This window comes from Platalea leucorodia, assembly GCF_965183815.1.
Source record: "Platalea leucorodia genome assembly, chromosome: 4".
Taxonomy (NCBI): Eukaryota; Metazoa; Chordata; class Aves; order Pelecaniformes; family Threskiornithidae; genus Platalea; species Platalea leucorodia.
In genome coordinates this window covers 112,818,272-112,841,513 of record NC_138826.1, presented here as the reverse complement: position 1 = coordinate 112,841,513, position 23,242 = coordinate 112,818,272, and the positions used below count along the sequence as shown (strand labels likewise).

The window sequence follows — 23,242 nt, the reverse complement described above, 5'->3', positions numbered from 1 at the left end:
ATGCTCTGGTAGGCCAACATGAAACTAGTGAGACATCCTGATGTGTCTGGGGGCGTTTGAGGTAACTACCATCTCACACCTCGTGTCTGGTGCTTATACCACAAGGAAAGCCCTCACCATCCTTTTGCGCTGGCTCCTCTGCACTGCTATCTTATTACCCGCTGACCAGTGGTAACGGCATTTCCACCATTTTTGTTCTCAGAGGAAGGAAATGTATTATCAGCCCTAAACTTAGGGCAGGTACGCCAAGTGAAATGCTAAAATATTTCTAGTAATCAAGCAGCAGTACTTTCCTTCAAGCAAATGTAAGCACAGCCAACAAATCAGAATTTTGGGGGTGATTTTATATGTGAATAGAAATCTTTTATTTGGCTATTTGTTGGATGTAAGAAAAAAGTGTCTTTACATTTAACACCAAAATATAACAAGAGGAACAGCACTCTAGTTTACTAAATACACAAATTTAAAACCAATTCACCTGTCCATTCCTCCAAACACCCGACTTAAATAATTTTACTCCGGATACACTGTTGCAAATAGAGGAAAATTTAGTATTGCCATCCTCTCATGCTTCGTATTGTGTAACAGACCCCTTTCTTCAGGCCTCAGGCAGATCTTTCACATTCAAGGTCATCTGACGACACACATTTTAATTTATTTACTTATCCTTACCAGGTAAAATATCTCACTGTATCTCCATCTCCATCTTTAATGATATTTACGAAACAATAACAACACAAGTAATTTACATACATTATTGTTTTAGGAACTCATCGGACGTTTCCCCTCATCTATCATAAAACTATTACAGAAAATTGATAATTCTTTAATGCTTTACTTAATCCAAACACATATAATGGCATTTCTTTTTACAGATAAGAAAAGATAAGCCATAGAAGACTGACATGGGACTGCTGAGATGGTTTGGCAAGAAACAATGCTGTACTATGACCCTGAGAAAACAGGCTATCGTTTTTAGGAGACTTATTTTCTTGATCTGTTTTTGTGCATAACATCATGTCAGATTTTATTCAGTATCAAGATAACACATCGCCATCTCATTTTATCATTCCTTAGAAGAAACTTGTACAAACCCAGTAACTTCACTGAAATTAGCCCAGAATAATAGCTTTGCAGAACTTGTATATAATCTATTGTTTAAACCTTCTGGCTTTTTCAGCTGTGTTATTTGGCATCCAAAACCAGCATCTGGTGAAATAATGTATTTCTTAACAAGCTGTTTTCTAAGCAGAGAAATAATGGAAAATGTTTTTCTAAAAATCCGTGGGTTTGATCCCTAAATTTTCTCCATCTCCGTTACCTTGAGCTTCTCTGCCCCCCAGCACCCTCATCATCCCACATCCAGTCCTTTGCTCCCCGCTCCCAGAAGAGACAGGGTAAGCGCTGTCTGGTCTGTAGGCACCCACGTGACAACTGTCAGTACAAGCGTGCTGCTGCCACATGAAATACTGTTCGCTGGGGGCACATTAATTAAGGTGTCTCTTCACAGTTGCTGGTTTTCACAAGGTTGCTGAAACTTCATATTTTTGAAGCCAAACTGACAGAGTTAAAAATTCTTAGACAAAATTAGTATAATCACATAAGCCTTATTGCTATTATTATTATTACTACTACTACTACTACCATTATGATAATAATTATCATCTTTTAGGAAACTAAAGTTAAAATTTATATATGAAATTTTTTACTTGGTTTTCTGTGTTTGCCATCCTCATAGATATTCCAGGCATTAAATTAATCCCCTTGGAATATTCTCACATCTTTTGAAAATCCAGGTAACCAAATAGATCTGCCCAACTAAGGACACTGTTTTGTTTTGAAAATTGAATGAGCTTAGATTTAAGTTTCAATTCGCTTTATCAAACCCTGCTACAAAACCAGCATAACTGTCAGTGCAGAATCTTTCCTCATTCCAGACATTTTAGACAAATCAGCTCACTCATCTTTCAGGCACATTATTTGCCACAGATAATAAAATCTATTATTTACAATGCTGCAGGAATACCCACAAGTGATAACCTCCCTAACAGCCTCCAAAGCAAACGTGCAAAATAATTCCTGAAGAGGTTACTTGTTCATGTTTCCTTCACTACATACAATAGCTCTCACAAACAAGAAACCAAACTCTCAACCTTCTACAGAACAAAACCGAACAGACAACACTGAAACACATACCCAAATTCAAAAGTGGGTTTGTAGGGCATTTTTTATCTGTTCCTGTCCCTTAAAAATCTCTTTAGTTCTATATTTACATGCAACTTAAGATCTAAAAAGACGATTTCTACTTTAACTTGCATCATTTATGACTTCTAACTGTGCAAACGAAAGAAACTCAGACCTAACCGCATATGAATGAAATAGATGCAAATCAGCCTCTGAGAGTCCAAGTGACAGCTATTTTGTATTCTGCCTCTGAATGTGCCTCTTTACCATTCTTCACTGCAATGAACACCACATATTACAAATTACCTGTTTTGGATAAACTATTTACCTGTTCATAATACTAACAGCTTTCCCATCGTTGCCCTGAATAGGACAGAGGGTTGTATGTCTACAATTTTAAACATCTGTTCTATCTATATAAAAGATTTCTTTCAGATGGGCCTTTACTCAGTTTTCTCAAGCTACTATATAATCAATAACAAATAGAGACTTCAAAATTTGTTGAAGCATGGTCAGTATTTCAGATGCTGTGTGAAGAAAGGTATTTTCCAAGGCCACACAGCAATTAGAGCGGGGATCTGATTCGAAGGCATTCCAAGTTTATTCACCCCCTCGTGTTGCCTCTGTCATGTATTAATGTGGCAGGAGCGGCACAGGGGAAAGAGACAGATGATTTCCATTACAACTGCCTACCAAGGCACACGAACTCCACAATGTGGCACAGCTGTGACAGCTTTCCCCCCTGCCGCTTCCAATGCCTTCAACAACCTGTCATCCAGTGCAGGTGGTTCCAACTTCCTATGCATCTTCTCAGAAGCACACACAGACTATATTTTAGAAAAACTTCTAGGAAAAAATAAACATGGAGACACTCACCAGCTGAAGACACGGGATATTTTTCCTATGAGGCGCTCTAATTACTTTCTATAATTACTTACATAAGCTCATTGGGGAAAAAAATCACTTCTCATTAAACAAGGCATAGCTCAACTTGGAACAATTCCTGCGAGTTTTAACATGGACAGTAAGCAAACAAACCAAGATCATTAGAAGTCCAACTTGCAAGCAAGTCCACATGAAGGAATCAATGTTACCTGAAGACATTTAACTATTGGATATGCAACAGGAGGTCTCTGAGAACATGAATACAATAAACATCTTTCCAAGGTATCAAATGTTTGATACGTGTCAGTTGTTTTTGATTTAAACCACCTGAGCCAATTGGAGCATAGGTAAAACATATTAGGATGATTATTTCCTATCAGGGCTTAGCTGGTTTTTTTATAGTGCTAGAACCTGGCTTCATCCATGCTTGGTGTAACATGTCACTTCAGGTGGGAAGAACGAATAGTACATCTGTTTGTCAAGAGATGAGAGTAGCCTTTGGTCAGCCAAGAAATGATTACAGGGGGAGTAAGCTTGGAAGCTAACAGGAAGAAAACAATTTTAAGACAAGGATTTCAAAGTGGGTTATTTATAGAGTCAACACTCAATTATCCATGGTCAGATTATCTGTACCAGAGATGCAGAAACAAATCAGCTCCAGCTGGGCTCATTACCCTAGGTGCAGCTCCATGCAAATGTTCCTATACTTCTAGGGACGGCGTGGGTCCAGAAATTATGCAACAACTTTTTTACAGCATAAAACTGAAGTCTTTTTTTTTTTTTCTAAAGTGAGGCACTTTGGTTGTCTCTGTATGGCATTTCCAAAGGCAAGAGCATTGTGGAAAATGGGCAAAGACTCCAGACGAAGCCACCGCCTTGCAGCATTAACCCTGTGCTCTGGGTCCCAAAAAGTTTTATTAACTCCGGCACAGCGTCAAGCCCGAGCTGGCTGCGTGCATTCCTGCCATGCTGCGTCAGGGCTGCGTCCTCCGCCTGGACGCCAGGGAGCTGGAGAGCTCGGTGCAGACAAGCACAAGAGACTTGCGACAATGCAGGAGCCAGGCACCAGCCAGCATGGCAAATGCTAATAAACCCAAATACAGCTGGGATGGCCTCCGTGCAGAGGGACTGAGCTGTGAGATCACTTGAGATTATGATTTACAGTTAAGTCATTTAAACCAGATATTCTAAATAAGGGAAAACTTTAAACACAAGTCCTTTCCTAACACAGCAAGAGACAATACCAATCCAGCTTGAAGCTTTTTTCCCGGGCACAATGCCAAAAGTGTAATTGACAGTGAAATAAAAAGGTAGAGAGGGAAGGAAATGGAAAAAAATCCAACATTATATTTCCTACCTGCCAACTGCTTCCTCTGAATCAGACTATCTGTGTTCATGCTGAAGGACTGAAACCTTTCTCCATCTGTCAGGAGACAGCAAACTCCAGAAGAGACTTTATGCTCTTTAGACTCTTCTGGAAGTTGTCCCTCCTCATCAAATTGACGCTGCTATAGTCGAAAGAAATCCTACTGTTTAGAGATAACAAGAGATACTTCTAAATTGGAGGAGTTTGAGATTCAGTTTATTTTTTTCCAGCAATGGGAGTCACTTGACCAAAGAGGCAGGGAAAGGACAACAAGCAGGATACTGGCATGAAAAATCTCAGCTATAATCAGCTGACTCCAGCTTGATTACAGAGGAGGAACTAAACTCTGTATTTGGCAAATGGATCACAGAGCAAGTCTTTTCCAAAGCTTTTTGCTGAGTCTGCCAATTGGTAGCTAGACAGTACAACAGATTTAACCAGCAATGGCTAACAAGTGAACCAAAAGTAACCATGACTGAGCTAGCACCCCTGGGATTTGCCTACTGTATCTAAACACTGAGAGAAAAAGGTTTATTTACACTGAAGAGCACAACATGTAGCAGAGAACTGCTCAAGTAATTTCAAATGATAGCAAGAAACAGAAGGTCGCAGTGTACGACGACATAGAGGAAGAGGGTTACCTATCCCACCAGAACATCGTTGTAACTCTTGCGGAAATCTGCAGGTCCTAAATCCACAACCTAATTACCCCTCCTTTCCTTCTCCCTAGTCCCAAATGCCTTTACTTTCCAGGTTGCTTAAGGTCTGAAAAACAAGTAATTCAAGAAAAACAATAGTTCAAAACCAAAATTCACTATCATAGATACTACTTATCAGAGAACTCTGCCAGTTTTATTTGTTAATATTTCTCCTTACATTTCAGACCCCGAAATGCCTACTGCCTAAAAGGTGATAGCAGTGGAAGTTACAGAAGGTTTATCATCTTTGCTGTTTTACCTTAGGACATGAAGCTTATTCTCAGTATTAGGGACTAACATATTTTGGAAGGTGTAACATTCAGCAAACAAAAATGGAAAACGTATCATCTGCTGTACAGTATTTGCAGGTCTCGTGTATGGTATTTATCTTGGAATATGTAGTAATGAGGACAGCAGCACAAGCACTAGAAGGGAAAGCACTCAATTACTGTAACCACGTAGGAGCAAAAGATTGTTAAACATTCAACAATTCACATCAACAGAAGGTTTAAAAGTTTTCACCTCTTATTTGCTATAACAAGATTAGGTCAACGCTCCCCTCCTCCCCACCTAAGCCCCATCAAACTGGGAAAGACCATAGATGGAAAACCACTGCACTACCTCACTGCCCTGCTGAAAGTCTCAATTGCTGTAAGGTTTGAGGAAAGACACTCAAGGTATTTCCCCTTCCTGGGGGCTACTGCCACAGCAAATTTCGGCCTGTAACTTCCAGGTAAATCGGCTGCGTATCTGTCAAGCACACACACGCGAACCGCACTTACATAAACTTTCCGCTCCATTACCGCTCCCTCCCACCACGAGGTATCAATTCTAGCCAGGAACTTGATTAGCAACAGACTCTGAAACACTTTCAGAGAACTTCAGAGGTGGCACATACAAAAGGACAGTGAAATTTTATGGCCTGAAAGCCCCAGAGCAGAGTGTGGCAGCTGGCATTGGGCCTTGCGTTTTACGGCTGCAGTCGTACCACGGGTCAAACAGAGATGCAATTTCTATTTCTGCTCTTCCTCCCTTTCAAAACATTCCTGGCTCACCTTTGGCTTCAACCTGGTATTAATACACAGATCACTACAGTGTAGGAATAGAGACTGGGCACATTGTGTAACATAACCTTGAGTCTTTTGGCAACTGCTTCCCAGAATAGGCTGCTCTTGTCCTGCAAGTACAGCGTGTATTGCTGCCCCCAGATGTAGCCTCATAGATTCAGTATATAGAAATAGGCTTGCTGAACCTGCTTTCACAAGCAATCTCAATTCAGCCTGTATCAGGGACCTCTCTCTTTTTAATAATTTTATGCCAATTTACATGTCACAAATTTTACATCCCCCCCTTCCTGGTTAACTGTTAAATTATTAAACACTGGAGTGATATGGACTACTTCTGAATCACTTTTGTTTTCCTCTTCATAATTACCTGTCAAAATCTGTTACATAGTGAGTTTAAAACAAATTATTCTATGCTGGTTTTGTATTTTAATTAAATATAAAGCAATACTGGTCAGATGCCTCAGGACATTTCTAGCTTTACAGAAATCAGAGCTCATTTAACAGCCATAGTATTTCACAGATTTAGACAGATACCACCTCCATCAGATGACACTGGTTTTAGGTAAACAAGGAGGTTTTCTTTTTTTCCCTGAAAACTCTAATATAAAGTTTTCTAGTGTCGCTTAGATTTCATAGTTATAACCATTTAAAAAATAATGTAATGGAGATACAGAACTTTTAAGTTTTTCTCCTTCAAAGTTCATTCAGTACAAACACAGGGAGGCTGTAATGCATGCAGACAGCAAGTCAACTGTAATTCATACTACAGCATACCAGAGGTAAAGCGGTAATGCCGACATTAAACCTGATACTATATAGCTCTTAAAGCTTGCAGGTAATCCCTCTCTTTCCAAGAACTCCACACTGAGAGAAATCAGATACATTTAAAGTATCATGAAAGTACTCACTTCCTTTTAATTTAAACTTACATATCTAGAACCATATCAAAGCTTCCAAAAGCAAATGCTCAGCAATTGCCTTGCTCTTTATGTAAAAAGCTCTATGGAATATATATAAAGGAGTCCATAAAAAAGTTGACAGCTGCTAATTCAAGAGTCAGCAGTTTCCCATTATAGTGGCACATTGTGTTTAAACTGCTTTGGTATCACTGTCATGTTATTAATCAAATAAAAAAAAAAAACAACTATGAATTACATATTTCTAAAACACTACCTATTACCAGTGTAATCAGACACCGTTCGCACTATATTTTTTTTACCACAGTCACATGTGAAATATATGTGGCAGAGTAAAACATATAACATACAAATACATACTATGCATAAGGGAGAAATCACGATAACTTCTTTGCATATATGGGTCTAGCTAAGTTTCTCATTACCTGCCTCTCTTTTGCTTTAACCTTTCTGAAGCAGCTGCAAATGGAGCTTAGTGTCTGCTCACAAGTTAAAAATCTTTGCAGCAAATTGAGTAGATTTGTAGAAATAAAAATCACAGACTATATTAGATTCCAAGACTGTAAGCAACACGAGCTATCGTATTTGCACAACAGCATGCTGACATAGTTGGGGAAAAAAAATCAGAGTACAGATAAGCAAGGGTCAAAGTTCTGGTTATGCTTGAAGTTTCAGTATTAGCACTTCCTGATCTGAGTCTAAAATACTCTTAATTAAATCTATTTTGTCCTTCTATGCTAACATAATGAACTATTATTCTCCTCCCCCCATATATCTATTTCTGATTTGCTCCCATTATTATAAACCATTAGGCCAGTTTTAAAAAGTCTTCAGTCCACAGGAGGCATTGCCACAATTAGTCACCCAGGCCAGAGCTGCGCTTAGCCTTAAGGGCTGCAGGAACCTCAGCCCAGGAGAAACCTCCCGGAAAGGAGCGGGAGTTGTAAAGGTACCCTTGCACCCTTTAATGCCTCGGCTAGTTTGGAGACTGTAAGAGTTGCTGACAACCCTTAGGTGCGTGCAACCTCCCTCCCCATTACGCAGGTTTCTAAAACTGTGAATGTTTCTCTCCAGCAACAGTTGTGTCCCATAACCTTGTAGGGCTCCTGCAACAGGTTTCTTGCACCGCTCGTCCTCAGCGGCAACAAACCAGCCCAGGGCCTTTACCGACCCAGACCCACGTTCAGACCCCGCTGCAAAAACCCCATCGGCGGCACCTTCCCCCGCCGTGCGGGCGGGCTCCCCTGCGGCGCCTCGGAGCCCACCTCGGGCCGAGGCCGCGGCGGGGAGGCCGCGGGGGCGGCGGGCAGGGCCGGCAGCTCCCCCTCCCGGGCCCGCCGCCGGCAGCGCCCCGCAGCGCGCCGTAAGCTGGAGACGCTTTTACCGACCGATGCTCCCGCCGGCAGTCGTCTTCCTTTTGCTTTTTACCCTCCCTCCTCAACGCGACGAGGAGGAAAAGCCCAAACAGCTCAGGATGGGCACAGTAACTGCAAAAATTTACATCGTGAAAACCCTGTTTCATTTATTGTGCAAGTCTTCTCCTGAGAAGCTGTCAAACTCCTGATTTAGTTTCGGAAGGCTTACAGAGAGCAAGGCCTGCAGCAAAGGAGCCAGCAGAGCCCCAGCCTCAGCCACCTCCAGTGAGGTTACATGCTCCGTCCGCCTCTCCCAGGCTCTGGCACTTGCTAAACTCCACGGAACAATGCACCGTAACCACGAATTAAAAGTTAAGCTTCTGAGGATATGATTATCTTTGATTTTTACACAGTGGTGTCCAAGTGCACCCAGAATTAGGATCCTGTTACAGGCAGCTGCTGGATAAACACAAAGTTCTTTATCACCTATTTTTCTTCTTCCAAGTACTCCGTACTCACAGGTACGCAGATATCAGAGCTTGTGTCACCGCCCGAAATAAAAAGCTACATCAACAAGCCGAGCTTCGCTGCGGCACAGCTCTGAGTGTTAAAGCACCCCTCAAGCCAAACCCTCAGCCAGCCGACCGCTGCTGGAAACAGCGGGTTCCCCGTTAACTGGAAATACTTCCTTTGGCGTAACTGGCAAGATCTGGAATGGAAGTACGTTTAACGCTTACCTGATGATATTACAAGTAATTTGTTTCAACGCTATTTAAAAGGCCCTCGGCTCTCCCCACAAACATGCAACTCCTCTTGCAGCCGAGTATGTTGGCTTGTCCATTAAAACCAGCTAAAACCATCAATTTGCAGCAGACCAGCATGGGACACCAGTTTAAATGCAAATTTATTTTCACAGCTGTGTCCAACATGAAACACACTGACAAATGCAAACTCGCATCATAAGGTACTTACAAATATCTTAGGATTAAATTCTATATATTTTCCCACGTGCGTGGAGCGCTGTTCCCCAGGAAATTAAGCTGAAATATGTTCCCTGGAGTGCTGTGCTCCCCGGCTGCGCACCCTCCCCAGCTCTGCAGGGATCCCAGTGGGGCAGGAGCGGGAATGGCCCCAATTTATTCAAGTTTCTTTCTCAATCACAGAATCATCTGCCTGAGGCCTTGGAAGAAGACGGAAAATGGACGGGGAGTGTGAAAACACAGAACCAGCACTCTCAAAGATTAGTCACGGTAAGTAAGCTCTTCAGCGGGCACTGTGGGTCCCTCTCGCAGCGGTTTCAATAGGGCAGAAGACAGAACTGGATTCAAGACATCTGGACCCAAAATGGAGCCCAGAAATTTAGCCAATAGATCTTTGAAGGTGCATAACCTGTTGGTTTGTGGTTTGTTTTTTTTTTTTTATTTAATTTGAACATGGGGCTTGAAGTAAAACATAAAACATTATATATTTGGGGCATGAGCCTACCTAAGCAAAATAATCCCGAATGCTTCTGGGATTTCTGTGTAGGATAGCAGGTATACATGCCTCACAGAAGAGGCAATCACTGAAGCCAAGGAATAATGAAACAAAATAAAATATGGAAGTAGAAGTAAGCAGAAGAGAAACAAGTAAAAGGTTTTGAAATAATAGGTAAGTAATATCAACATGTAAATAAATAATAAGACAAATAATTAAGTAAAAAGTTTAAAACTGACTGGAAAAAAATTCAGCAAAAATATATGCTCATAAAAAGCTCCAGCAAAGCTGAGAAATTGAAGGCTGAAAGAACCTACGGGTTGTGTTGCACACCTCCATCATTTTATGGCTAGGATGTTAGACACTGCTAATACCTATTCGTATGTCTCAGGTTCATGCCTGTGGAGCAGCTGCCAAAGTACGCTGTAACACATAATCCTGGGGATCCGCGGGACTGCAAGGCTGCTGCAAAGTGAGTGGTGATGGCTGCCTCACGTGAGCGTGTGACAAAGGTCATATCACAGGTCTTGAATGGCCAGGAAGTCTGCGTGGTTCTGACTGTTTAAAATATAACACAGGGTGCTGTTAAGGCAGAGTTGACTTCCACGTAGAAACAAAACAACGCACCAGAATTTGGGGGGGTGGGAGATCCATAGTAACCGTGCAAACAACCTAGCAGAAGTAAATTCAAAATGATGCTTTCGCTATCTGAAAATAAAAATCCACCTTCCGAAGACCGAGGCTAATGTTAGCTTTTGTTTAAGATTCAGTCAGGATGTTGTCAGTTTTCTGTATCCTAATATCAGGTGTCTCAAGTGATCCATCGATAGACTGCCTGAACCAAATGTTTCAGGAAGTGATAACCAATGTTTTCATTTTCAATCTAAAAAGGGGAATTCATCAACAATATCAAGACATTTATTTAAATACAAAAGCACTTCTACAGTTGAGATGAAGACCACAGACATTTACCTTACACATTCACTTCTTGTTGTAAATGGTTTTCTTTATACAATGTGATACTAACAGAGATGGTTTGTGCTAATGACAGACAAATTCTGCACTTGATCATACAGAGAAAATACTGCACAGTAGATAACTATTTTCTAACTCTAGAATCTTAATACAGAAGTTTTAGGTACAGAACCCACAATCTGTAAACAGGTTGAGCAAGCCAATAGTTAGAGGTACAATTCATTGTAGGTAATATGGGGGAAAAAAAAAGGATGTTTTTTGTAAAGGATCACTCTGTTCATCTTGCAGGCTTTAATTAAGTGGCTAAGAAATAAGGAGCAACTAAGAGTGTTTCCTTTGTAACCTGCTTTTTGCAGGCTATAAACGTGGCTCTGGTGATAGTGGTACTACACAAAAACGTTAAGGAGACTGCCTATTTAGCAATGCCTGGATATAGACATTAACTTGCCTGATGTCAGCACAAAGTTACGATATCAGAGTGATTTTAAGATTCTCTTGAAAAGAAAACACCTAATCTCTGTAGTTAGTTTTGGACTGATGGAGCTGGGTTTGTCCCTATTGAAAAAAACCCCCGATATGCCAGCAGCACTTTATAGCAGCTTTTTTGTACTGTGCATCAGAAGAATATTCCCATAGAATTTTCAATAGGAGGCCCCAAATTTAATATTAAGTGCTTTCCTGATGGACACTGGCACTATCAGACAGCTTGCACATTTAAGCTACTTGAACCTGGGAACATTTCTTAGTACCCAGTACACGGAGACTGCGTAATCTGGAATGCGTTCTGGGACTAAAACTTTAAAACGCGGAAACAAGAGTCCAATCTGTTGGGAGTATACATGTTTCTTGCTAAAGCTGTGCGGGCCTAAAATAGTTCCAAAATTAATTTTGTTTCCTCGTACTGCTAGGTAGGTCAACATGCAGGGTTTTTTTTCCCCACCTAGAAACAAGGCTACAGCTTCAGCAATTCAGCATCAGCAAAAACAACAGAATAGACTTCAGGCAAAAAATTTAACCCTACAGAGAACCAAAACACCAGCACATATATTTGAGTGGCAGCTGTTTGAAGTGTTCCAGGGTTTTCTGTAACTGTATATTAATCCCACTCTGAGCTCCAAACAGGTTTCTTACGTTTTAGTGCCATGGATATTTCAGCACCAAAGGACAGAAGAGGGGTGTTAGAGAAGTGCAAGTCAGAGCACTTGGGAAAGCCAAAATTGTACTGATTTTGCCTGCAGAGATTATTTCAGAAGAATCCCTAAAACTCTAGCTGATCATTTCTGCAGACGGCTGGTAGAAACTGCCAACAGGTATCTTACCTAAACCATATTTAGCAGAAAACAGGAGGGGACCCAAATTTCTATGAATTCCAAGTATCCTGACTCAAGAACTCCAACAGATCAAGCATCTGATCCATTTTCAGAAATCTACGAAGCTGTGTTTGTGGCCTATAAAACGCTCCTGCTACTCTTGCATCACAGACCTTCATAAACAAATCGAACAACTCTTGTTGTACTGAAGAAAAGTACAAAGCCCTTGTGCTTGACAGACACTCAGTTATGCTTACATTACCCTACAGATCAGATTGGTGCCTCAGCGGTCCCAAATTTTCACAGCAGCTCCCCCAGAAAGGCCATGGCATTCTGGCTTCTTATTTAATTTCTTGGAAACGAAAAGTGATGAATGCAGGTTTAACTGAGGAATGCCTTAGTCCTGCACAGTTCACTCCTAAATCCATAAATTATACTATTATTTTTTGGACATCCTAGAAGGCCTGAGATATATCCACACCCTGAGATACTCCCTTTTTTTTTCTGCTTGCCCTATAAGTGTATCTGAGATTTGTTCAGACTTCAGGCAAGGAACAGCCACTCCAGTCCCTTTCACTTGACCGCAGTCAGTCCTTGCATGAGGTTTGCCCCATCCTTCCCATACAGAGATGTATGACACACACAGTTCTCTCTCTTTTCATTCTTGATCCTGGCCAAGAAGGTGTTGCCCATTTAGATGTCAATATGCATACAAGTAACATTTTAAAACCAGCTTCAAATACTGTAACAGCATAAGAAAAGACAACCTACCATCTGCTTTCTTAGGAAAAAAGTCATCTTTTCCGAAAGTGGTTATTTAACATCTAGCACAGGGTTTCTCTTTCTTGGTCATGATCCCTAGGGGATTCGTAGAGATAAGTTTCTCTTATTAAAAATAAAGTATTGTAACAACAAAACTAAGAACAAAACTCTGTTTCCATTTTGAGTTGAACACAGTTTTCTCGCTGTAAAGTTTCTAACCTAAATTGTCTAAGTAAGATGAAGTACCAAGAAGTGAGTACACTGTCTTTCCAAAATGTAGCTACAGTTAATATTGTACAATCACATAACAACCAGTCCTTGCTCTCAATTGTTTATAAATGATTATATCAAACACTTGGGCACCTCACCAGTGCCATGGAGTTCAGCAATATCACTACAGGTGCAGCACCGTGCTTATGTGCTTCTAGGATAATCAATGAAACTAACCCAACAAGGAACAAATATTCCTCCTCCAAAACTTAAACCTGCAATTACTCAAGCAAGCTCATGGAGACAACAGATCCTTCAGTACTTCTCTCATCCAACTTCTACTGCTCTAGGGCTCTGAAAGCTTTTGAATATTTTAAAAGAATATTTACATGCATAAAGAGCTAATAAATGCACAAGTAAAATACAAAAAAATAGTATTTCTTACAGGAGCAATGCTGCTGTACATTGCAGTGGTTTCCTGAGTTTACTACTTTGTCCTCATACACATATTGCTTCCTTAAAGTGTTACATGGAAAAGGCCTCAAATGTATCCTCTAACCACTTAGAGCAAACGAGCAAATTTGTTGCTTGATGTGTGCAATGCTGCATACATCTTCACAAGCATCCCAATGTTACATTTCTTAGCCGTGAGATTCTACAATCCCAGTACTAGTTGGTGTCTCTTACTTAATTCAGCTAATAATAAAGGTTTTATTTCAATTAGTCTCTTAGTCCCACATTAGAATCAGTGATTTAGATTTAAATTAAATTCACATAATTTTCATGTCCTGTGGGTATGCACGTTTTGACAGTACTGCAAAAATGTACTGTATGTTGCACAGAAGTTAACTGAAACCATCGAACCAGTATTTGATTGCTTGCTGACATGTACCTCAACATTGACTTATGAAAAATAGTTCAGAGTGGATTTATCTGACCATACAAAAGTACACTCAGAAAACATGTTTTAAAGTCACCTGCATGCATGGAAGGAATACAGGCTTTACTACTACATTTTTAATTCCTGGATCGCACATCACAGCTTTTTTCCACTATTTGCTCTGAGATTACATGTACCACCTCAGACTTTCAGAATTTTTTTTCCACATAACGGATATTACAAAATTCTACTTTTAAGACTCAAAAATACTTTTAAAAGTTTTAAACATAAAAATTTCCGTACTTCTTTTGTTCCGATCCCCAGCCTTTGAAAAACTGTAATATCTGTGCAGTCTCATTAAATACATCTGCTCAGATAATGTACAATAAAAGCAACCCATAACTAAAATTCACAAAGTTTTTGCAGAAACTTGTATTCAATCTGTTATCTCTTCCCTCCTGAATTCACTGCTGCAGAAGGCAGTATTTCGGATATTCAGTCCAGCAGTCTTCACCATTTTTTCCCCACTTAATTCTCATTTTCTATAGTTTACAACTTTTACTTTAATCCTATTCAGTCAGAATATGTGGAGTTTTAGAGTTGTCCTTCTAGACTTTCTATGTCTTTTGATAATATTAACAGGCTTACTCCACACATTAAAACTTACTCCCTACCACATCCCCCTTTAAGGCTGTGAATTCCTGTTAGAGATAAGCATGCCTTCTTGGGGAAAAAAATAGCACACTGACACCAATTCTTAGATATACCAACAGTCTGTAGATACCAACTACCTAAAAAAAATACTCAAATCCGAACAGGCATAGCCCAGAAAAATACCACTTTAAGATTAATTCAAACAGTAAATCTTTCATCTTCAAGGTCAGGTGTCCTTTTCAAATGATAAGCTTTTAAGACTGTAGTTTAGATAAGACAGGCAGAACTGATTTAATAATTAATTGCTGCTGCTGTTCCCTCTGTAAGTGCTACTCTGAACCATGGATTCTCCCTGCTTTTTCCTTGCACCGTCTCCAGCATTCACCTGTTGCCCTGATGGGCGAGCTTAGCTTGCTAAACCAGCAGAAAACTAACCAAGGAAAGAGGGAAAAGGTGCGAAACTACAAATAAATCAAAGTGAATAGCTTTCTCCTATTACTCGCTAGCAAGTTGAGTAGTGTCACTACAGGGCGAGATGAGCAGCAGAAGCGCTGCAGGTAAGGAAGAGGATCCCAGGAGCAGGCGGGAAGGGCAAGATGAGAGGAGCTGCCCTCTCTGCAGCAGCGTGCCGTTAGATCCATTCAGGTGCCCATCAGATGCCCAGCGAGTGACAACCTGGCGCAGTGACAGCCAGCAGAGCTGTAAAAAGGGCACCGATGTCACCAACACAGAAAACATCCTGGACAGATGATAACATTTTAAAGCTGCTGAAGGTTTTGCTGCTGTTGAAACAGGTTCTTGCTTATTTTACAAGGACTGTGGCTGTCACTCGGTGACCAGTCCACGCTAGAAAAGAGCACTGCTGCACCTCGCGACCTGGGGCTGCTCTCACAGCTGAGCCTCCAACCTGTATTGTCTTCTTCCAATCTATGAACATTTACCCTCGAGGCTCAACAGTTTATTCCCACAAAACATCACTGACCGCTGTCCCATTTATAACAATGTTATTTTGGGAAACAATGGCAAGCATTAACAGTCTGGCATCAGTCAGTCGCCTGATACTTGTACCACACCGGCTGGTCTTAGCTAACCTAGCTGCCTTCAGTTACGGCCTTCATACTGTAGAGAGAACATGACAAACGTGGTAAGAATGAGTAACTAACTCTTCATACAGTAATATTTTGAGAAACATGATCAGGAGCCTGTAAAGAACTGGATACAAAAGGAGAAAAACTCTTCATTCACTGTCTCCGTACATCACCAAGGAATAGCTTGCTTCATTTTCAAGAACAAAACACTAGAATAACTTAGAGCTGCTGAGCCTACTGGACACTGCAGACCTACTTCATCAGTGACTTTTACACATCTAAGAAAAGACTAGTAGAAAAGTAATACAGAGGCACAGGGAATTTGTTATAATGCTTCTATACACAGTGCACCTTGCTAGACTTTGGACTCAATGCTATAATAATATCAGTACCTCACTTAGTACATTTCATTACGAAAACATCTAATTCTGCCACTGAAAATTCTCTAGAACCTAAACTTTAAAGTAAAAACATTTTGCATTTTTAATTTGCCCCAGAGTTTTCAAATAAAAGATGAACTGGAAATACAACAGTTGCACTGTTTATTTTCTCTCTTAGTTAATTAAAAAAAACATTTTTTTTGTTAAATTGAGAATTAAAAAGAAAAGTCTCACTACATTAAAACTAAGTTCTACATTAAAACAAAATTTCACTATACTAAAACCAGTAAGTCAGCATGGAATAAACAAAACATAGGTTGCTCATCAAAAGAAAAAACAGTATGAAAGACAGTGTAACACTGTTAGGCATGAAGATGTAAACGTTCATTTGCACCACAAGCAAAGTAGTTATTGCATTTCTTGCAACACTACACGAGTATTCCACACATTAAGGAAAGAGAGATCGCTAACACAACCGACATCAGGAAGCCTTTCCATAATGTAAGAATAGATGGATTGCAATCAAAGTTAAAAAAGCAAACTGCTACAATATGAGAACTTTTCTGTAAATGGCTAATCCACATTAATAAAAACACTACTAAACATCACTGCAGTTAATCTTTTACTTCAGATTAATATCAACTAAGACAAAACATACTTTAATGTAACAGTATGGGTTACATTTTAAAATTGTTTAGTCATTTTTGCCATCAGTACAACCTAATGTTTCTAGGAATGCAAGTTATTTTTATTAGGCAGCCAGCTGCAGACATTGCTGGACGTTAACTATGTTAAGTTCCAGAAAAACTGGGAAAACTACCATTCATATGATTTCAAAAGCTTCCCGAACACATGAATGGAAGCTGTGTTTGAATGGCAAAAGTTGAAGTTTTGAAACTAGATTAAAGGAAATAAGCAGTGATTTATTTGCAATGTATCTTTTTATACCACATAAAACTGCTTGTGCTTAGTGACCAAGATTTGGTCCGTGCTTACACGAAGGTGCTACTGCAATGATGTGTTATGAAATAATCTCTGAAAAAATGAAGTATGAGCAACTGCTTTAAAGGATTACTTTCATGGACACAGCGCTCGGGAAGGCAATGATGACTAATGGGGAGAGGTGCAGCTTGGCCAGCTGAGTCCCACAGCGTGGGGGAGGCACTGCATACCAAGGAACGCTTGCAGCAAAGGTAACGCAGATACTCTTACATTGTGCTGAAAATATAAGGCAATAAAATAAATAACCTGCTCGGCCCTTCCTCCTGTAGTATTTTTTTACATAATTAAAATAAGCAGCTAAATGTCAGTGCAATTACATGAAAATTCCCTTTGCTATCACTTATGTAAAGCTAATACTGAATGACTACCTGGCATATAGATATCTATACTGTCTTCATCTAAAGACAGGTAAGCCTGATAATAAATGCAAAGCCCACATGATAAAAATCTTACTTTTTGTAATAATATTGATTCTCAAAATTTCAACATTCTTCCATTTTACAGATAAATCAACAGACAAAAGGTATTTTAAGCCACAGCACAGCTTCCTATACAATACTCAGCATAGCTGTCATTCTTCAATTTAAACAAGTTATTACTTAGTACAGCTTCACCCAGAAACACTTCTTATGCATACTTCTAGATGATCTAATTAAACATCATGTTCTTAGTAAAAAAATCAGAGCTTAGTTTTTGCAAATAGGTATACTTTATTTTTTAAACAACAAAAATAGATGATGTTTCAAAATTTCCTGAAGTATCTTTAGGTGATCTGAGTCAGACACTTAATACATCCACTGCAGTCTCTAAGGGTGTAAAAAGTAGCATCAGCTAACATTACGTTGACCACACTTTATGCTCTGAGCATGCAAGGAATGGCACTAGCTCAGCACCGTGGCCACTCAACTTCATCAAATCTTAGAAAACTTACATGGAAGTTCTTGGCAGAAACTTTGCAGACTCAGAGCCCCAAAACCATTTCTTCCAAACAAGACCAGTACGCATCTTGCTAACCAAAGGAATCTCAAAGAAGGCAGCTATACCTGCATAACGTAACATGCCTCTGCTATATCCATGGTCCTTCAACTTGGAGGGTTGAATTATTTAGGAACAAACCGATGTCCCCCAAACTAACTGTTAAATGGAACATTTTGAAAAACGATTGGGATTGATCTGTGTAGTTCAGCTGAAGCTGAGCTTTAAAGTGAAGCATATCAGAAAAATTAGAATGGCAAAGCTTAACCAGTAAAATCGGCTTAGGTCAATACTGATGCTGTCTCATCCAGTGTAAACACCTTATGTGAACTGCACCAAGAAAAAGAATTCTAGTTTAAGGGGGGGGGGGGGGGAAACGGGACAGATGGACGGGAGGACAGGGCCAGGCAGGGTGAAACAGAGCCTTTAAAAGCCCAGCACAATTTGCAACACAAACACTGAGGAGCAAGCAGCTTCCTCTTTGAATGAAGCAAGGGTCTGACCCCTTCCTGTGTTACAACTCCCCGCGCTTACTTAATGTTTTCTACTGGCAGTAAAACAAACATCAGTTCTATCAGCTTCACAGACACATGTATATCAAAAAAGACACCATATTGATATTGCATCCAGTTTTAGAGGAGAGAGAATACGCATTTGAACGAGCGCCTTCAGATCTTTGCTGTCTGGACTGCCCAGTAAGATTACTTGTGATGAAATAGCTTATAACTTACACTTTATAAATTAACATTAACTCTAAGTGTTTTAAGCAGATGCTGTACAGCCACATGAGAACACAAAATGACTGCTCTGAAATTTACAAGAAAAGCACAAGACCACCATAAAGAAAATGCTACCTTGGCATCCAATGTAACTCCAAAGATACACTTTACAAAGCTGAGTTAAACCACACTTTATGCATTCATTTCCTTCACCGACATAAAATGCCCAGGTCAGATCTTCAGTTAGCTGACTCTTACACAGACACACACATAAGTTTCAGATGATGATGTTAACTGAAACTAAGAAGGCTGTAATATTTTTTCAAGAAGATTTTCTCATAAAAGAGGTTTCAAAAAATGAAAGCAGTAGTGGACCCCACAAAATCCTGTTTGGGTAGATCTGAGCAGAGTACAGTTTGTATTTGCCAAAGCTAAAGAAGGGAAGGCTGTAAAGTAAAGGTGTGATATGATGCAGCAGCAGAGATGACAGTTTTGTTAGATCATAAACATGTAAAAGCATCACCTGTTTTACTTGCTTCATAGTTGATATTATGCAACCCTGACTGCAGAGAGTCAGCTGGCATACGTATATTCTCTTGCCATTAATCAGAACTTTCCAATAGAGATTCTAACTTTCCTTAAGCGTTACAGAAAATAATTACATTGTGTTCTCTTTTTTGTGTTGTATGTATGTATGTTTTAGGGAAAAAAGCCAAACAAAAAACCTCAATCCAACCCCGCATTAAACATCAAACTTTAAAAAAACAACCTCAAGACACAAGACAATTCTACTAAAATGACATTAAACTAAGATAGTTTAAAAACTGAAAATCTTTCTGTTTTATAACACGGAACTATAGAGCAAAAACTCAATGAATAACAAATGGTTAAAACAAAGTCTTGCAAGTTAGCTGAATTTTTAAACGTTCAGCTGAATTTTTAAGTGTTCAATGGAATATATTTGTTTCTACAGCTCTTTATTGAAACCATCATACTTGAAGCTCTATGTATCATTTATTTGAACTTTGTTTCACCTCAGTGATACTATCTAGCTAGAATTGTCACATCCATACCTGTGAGTGAAAAAACAAAACCAAACCCAAGTTGTCTCCTTCTGGTGCTAATGCTGGCAACAACTTTATAATTCCTTCATATAACTGCATCACATGATAAAAGCAACTGGAAATAAAACTGTCCTAGCACAGGGGATACTGAGTAACTTGAATCCCTCTCTGCAGATGAAAGCAAAGCAGAAGAGACTGAAGGCAACCTTGCCAGGTTTCACTGACGCAGATCTCAGAAATGCAAAGGAGGAAGGCGCTTTACCTCTTCCTGCCTGCTTTTCCAATATCTGCCTTTGTATTTTGACTTTTCACCACACAAAGAGTGAAGAGGCCCCTCACAGGCTCCAGACGACTGGGCATCCTCAAATTAGGGCAGAAGCAACAGTTCAGCTTTGTTCCCTTACGACTCTCTACAACCGTCCCTGCGAGAGCTAAGAGAGAACCGCGATGGGAAGGCAGGGAAGCACATGGATAAAACTGGCACAAAGTGCCGAGGAGGAACGACCTCGGAGCGTGTACAGGCAGGATCTTCACTTGACCCATGCTAACTGTAAGATAAAATCTTTTTGATTGTCTGTTTCCAAGAACTCCAAAATTGGGGAATGACTGAATAGGTGTTGCAGTGATCTCAAAACTACTCATGTCTGTGAGACATAGTAGTCCAGTATTTGTGGTTTTGTTTCTCTAGTTTATAAAAATAAGCTAGAGTGAAAGCTGTGAACATAACAAGGACAGATATGAAAACCTCCTGACCTGCCTCTCTTCCTAGGCGTCTTAAAAAACCCCAAACCCCTGCTAACTGTGTTCCTCACTGCAGCAATGCTGTTGACCTTTCGTTCTTGCCCCCTTTCAAATGCAAAGACAGGCTAATTTTGATCTGATTTATTCCCAGATAAGGCTTATGGAGCCAGATAAGGCTTATGGAGCAGTAGGGATCTGGGCCACGGAAGAGAAGAAACCCAAAAATATTGCAGTTCTTCCCAAGTCTGACAAACAGACACTAGATGGAAGTTTTCCCAACTCCCAGGACTCCAAGCGAGGAAATGTGAACCGTGGCGCTGGGGTTGCGTGTAACGTCCTTGTGCACATCCTTCTTCCGCTCTTGGGGAAAAATATAAAGGGTTGGTTTTTTGGTTTGGGGTCGCCCGCCCCCCCCCAAGAAAAAAAACCCTAACCTCGAGAGGACAAATGTTACAGGGCACCTGGGGTATTATCGTGCCACGTGTTAGGGTATATTTAAGTCAGCACACGTATAGCCCATAGCTCTCCACATCCTCCAGACCGACTGGACATGAGCTGTGCAGCGATTAGACAGTTGAATCATAAGGGAACGCTCAGGCTTTGTCAACCAACCCACTGCTGGTAACTGATGTCTGAGCATCCTGACTGTCCTCAAAATTATTTTACATTCAGGACACATCAGTAGTTATCACTGATCCCACAAACACAGGAGACGATACTATTATGGCTTTTTCCCCCCCAACTATCAATTTACGGCCCTCTGACAATTCTGTGACTGGCTTTATGACAAGCTACTTTGGCTTGGTTCAGAGAGTGGATTTGTTTTTAAAATTCTGACTGATAAAATATTAAATATTTCTCAATATTTTTTAATTAAAAAGCCATTTGAGTGCTAAGTCTCTCCACAAGAGAAAGGTGGTGAACCCCAGTTAAATGACTACTTCCCTGATTAAAGCACTCGCCTTTCTGTAATCAATCTGAACCCAAATTTTCCCCTCTGCAGGAGAGGGCTCTGACTACGAGGACAAAGTATTGTGAAGGGCATTGAGGGGGTTTGCTCTCCCTCCCTCCTGCTGAAATTAATTCAACCTTTTATAAACAGATTTCCTGAAACACAGGTTGGATCCCAAGTGAGTATCTTGCTTCTCAAAGTTAGGGATTAACTCTCTCTCAATCTGTTCAACAGCTATTTAATTTTTTTAATGCAAAATAAAAACATCAATAGGAGAGAAGAAATCAGTGTGGACTTGAACTTGTGTCTTCCAGTAGCAGAAGCACCCAGTCCCTGAACCTGCAGGTAATTCTGAGCTTCTCTCAATCCTTTCCATTCCTTTCCCCTATAAAACACGCAATTGGAGAAGCAGGAAAAGCCTTGTAAGCAGAGATGCTCCACCACTCCATGGCAGATGAGATACCCCAGTTCCCATCAGCATTTCCTTATGGAAAGGAGAACACAGTCTGTGCAAGTGATTACAAACACCCATTGACACTGGGTAGCCTGCTTAAGGTGCTCTTGATTCAAGTCCCCTCAGATTAGGGAAGAAAAGGGTAAAAAGGATGTCCCATGTTGCACATTAACTGTTCTAATCTCTACACTATTGCTTAAAGAACCAGAAATCATTTTGCAGACCTAGAGTTTCATTTCCTCTGTTTTTTCTTCAGGCTCCTAAAAGAAAGACTTTACCCCAGGCCAAGTGCAACACTTCACCTCTACAGGCATGAAATTTGTTTTGGTAAGAAACAAGCTATTTCTTCAACGTGAAAAACGTGTGTTTTCTTCTTCAGCGAGATATAGAAAAAAAAAAAATCCCATTTTTTCCAGACACATCTACCCAGAAAGTGGCAATAAACCCCTCCCTAGTAGTTATTATAGAATTAAGGCTACAATTGCATTCAGGGTGCAATGGATCGATCAGCCAATATATATGTACACATACAGAAATGCACATGCACACATAGACACATGCATAAATAAAACTTTGCTTCTTTTCTAGTCCTGACAAAAATGACCTTCATGGTCCAGAAGCTCCGAAGGACTTGGAGATCCCGTCTCCAACTGAAGCAGTGGCAAAGGAGGCTGCGAAGTGGCTTGACAGAGCCAGACCATTTGTATTCATCCAGGAGCTTCCCAGAAGCCACGGATGCTTCAATAGTTATTGAGCTATTAACAAGCAAGCAAAGCCTCTCACTGAAAACCACCTTGTACCTGAAGATCAGAAGGCAACAACGACATCGGGATGGTGCAAAGAAATAGACAGTAGCAAGTCTGAAATGTATCCAAGCCAAAAGGGTAGAAGCTGTAAGAAGGAACCAAGTTAGTGTACATATGGATAAGTATGATGTACTGGGGAAAAGTCAGTCCAGTTTTGTGAAAGACTGTTACCAAATATCCTGGAAGGCATAAAGGGACATGTGGACAAGGGAAATCCAATTGACACAGTCTACTTAAATTTCCAAGTGAAACGAGGCCATGTATTCACGTTTCTTAAAGGAAAGATAACTGCTGTGAGACAGGAGGGAGGGTTCTAACCCCC

General features: G+C 40.3%; 1 protein-coding gene across 6 annotated transcripts in view; it reads right to left on the bottom strand.

Moving 5' to 3' along the window:
* The window catches only part of ATXN7L1 (ataxin 7 like 1), a 119,603-nt gene that overhangs the window by 43,321 nt on the left and 53,040 nt on the right, over window positions 1-23,242 (bottom strand). The window contains exon 1 of one of the 6 annotated variants that reach the window (XM_082310738.1): window positions 10,323-10,385. The exons of the other annotated variants lie outside the window; for them this stretch is intronic. The gene's annotated coding sequence lies outside the window, so the exon portion shown is untranslated. Of the gene's footprint in view, window positions 1-10,322; window positions 10,386-23,242 lie in introns of those variants that run through there. 6 annotated transcript variants of the gene reach the window in all.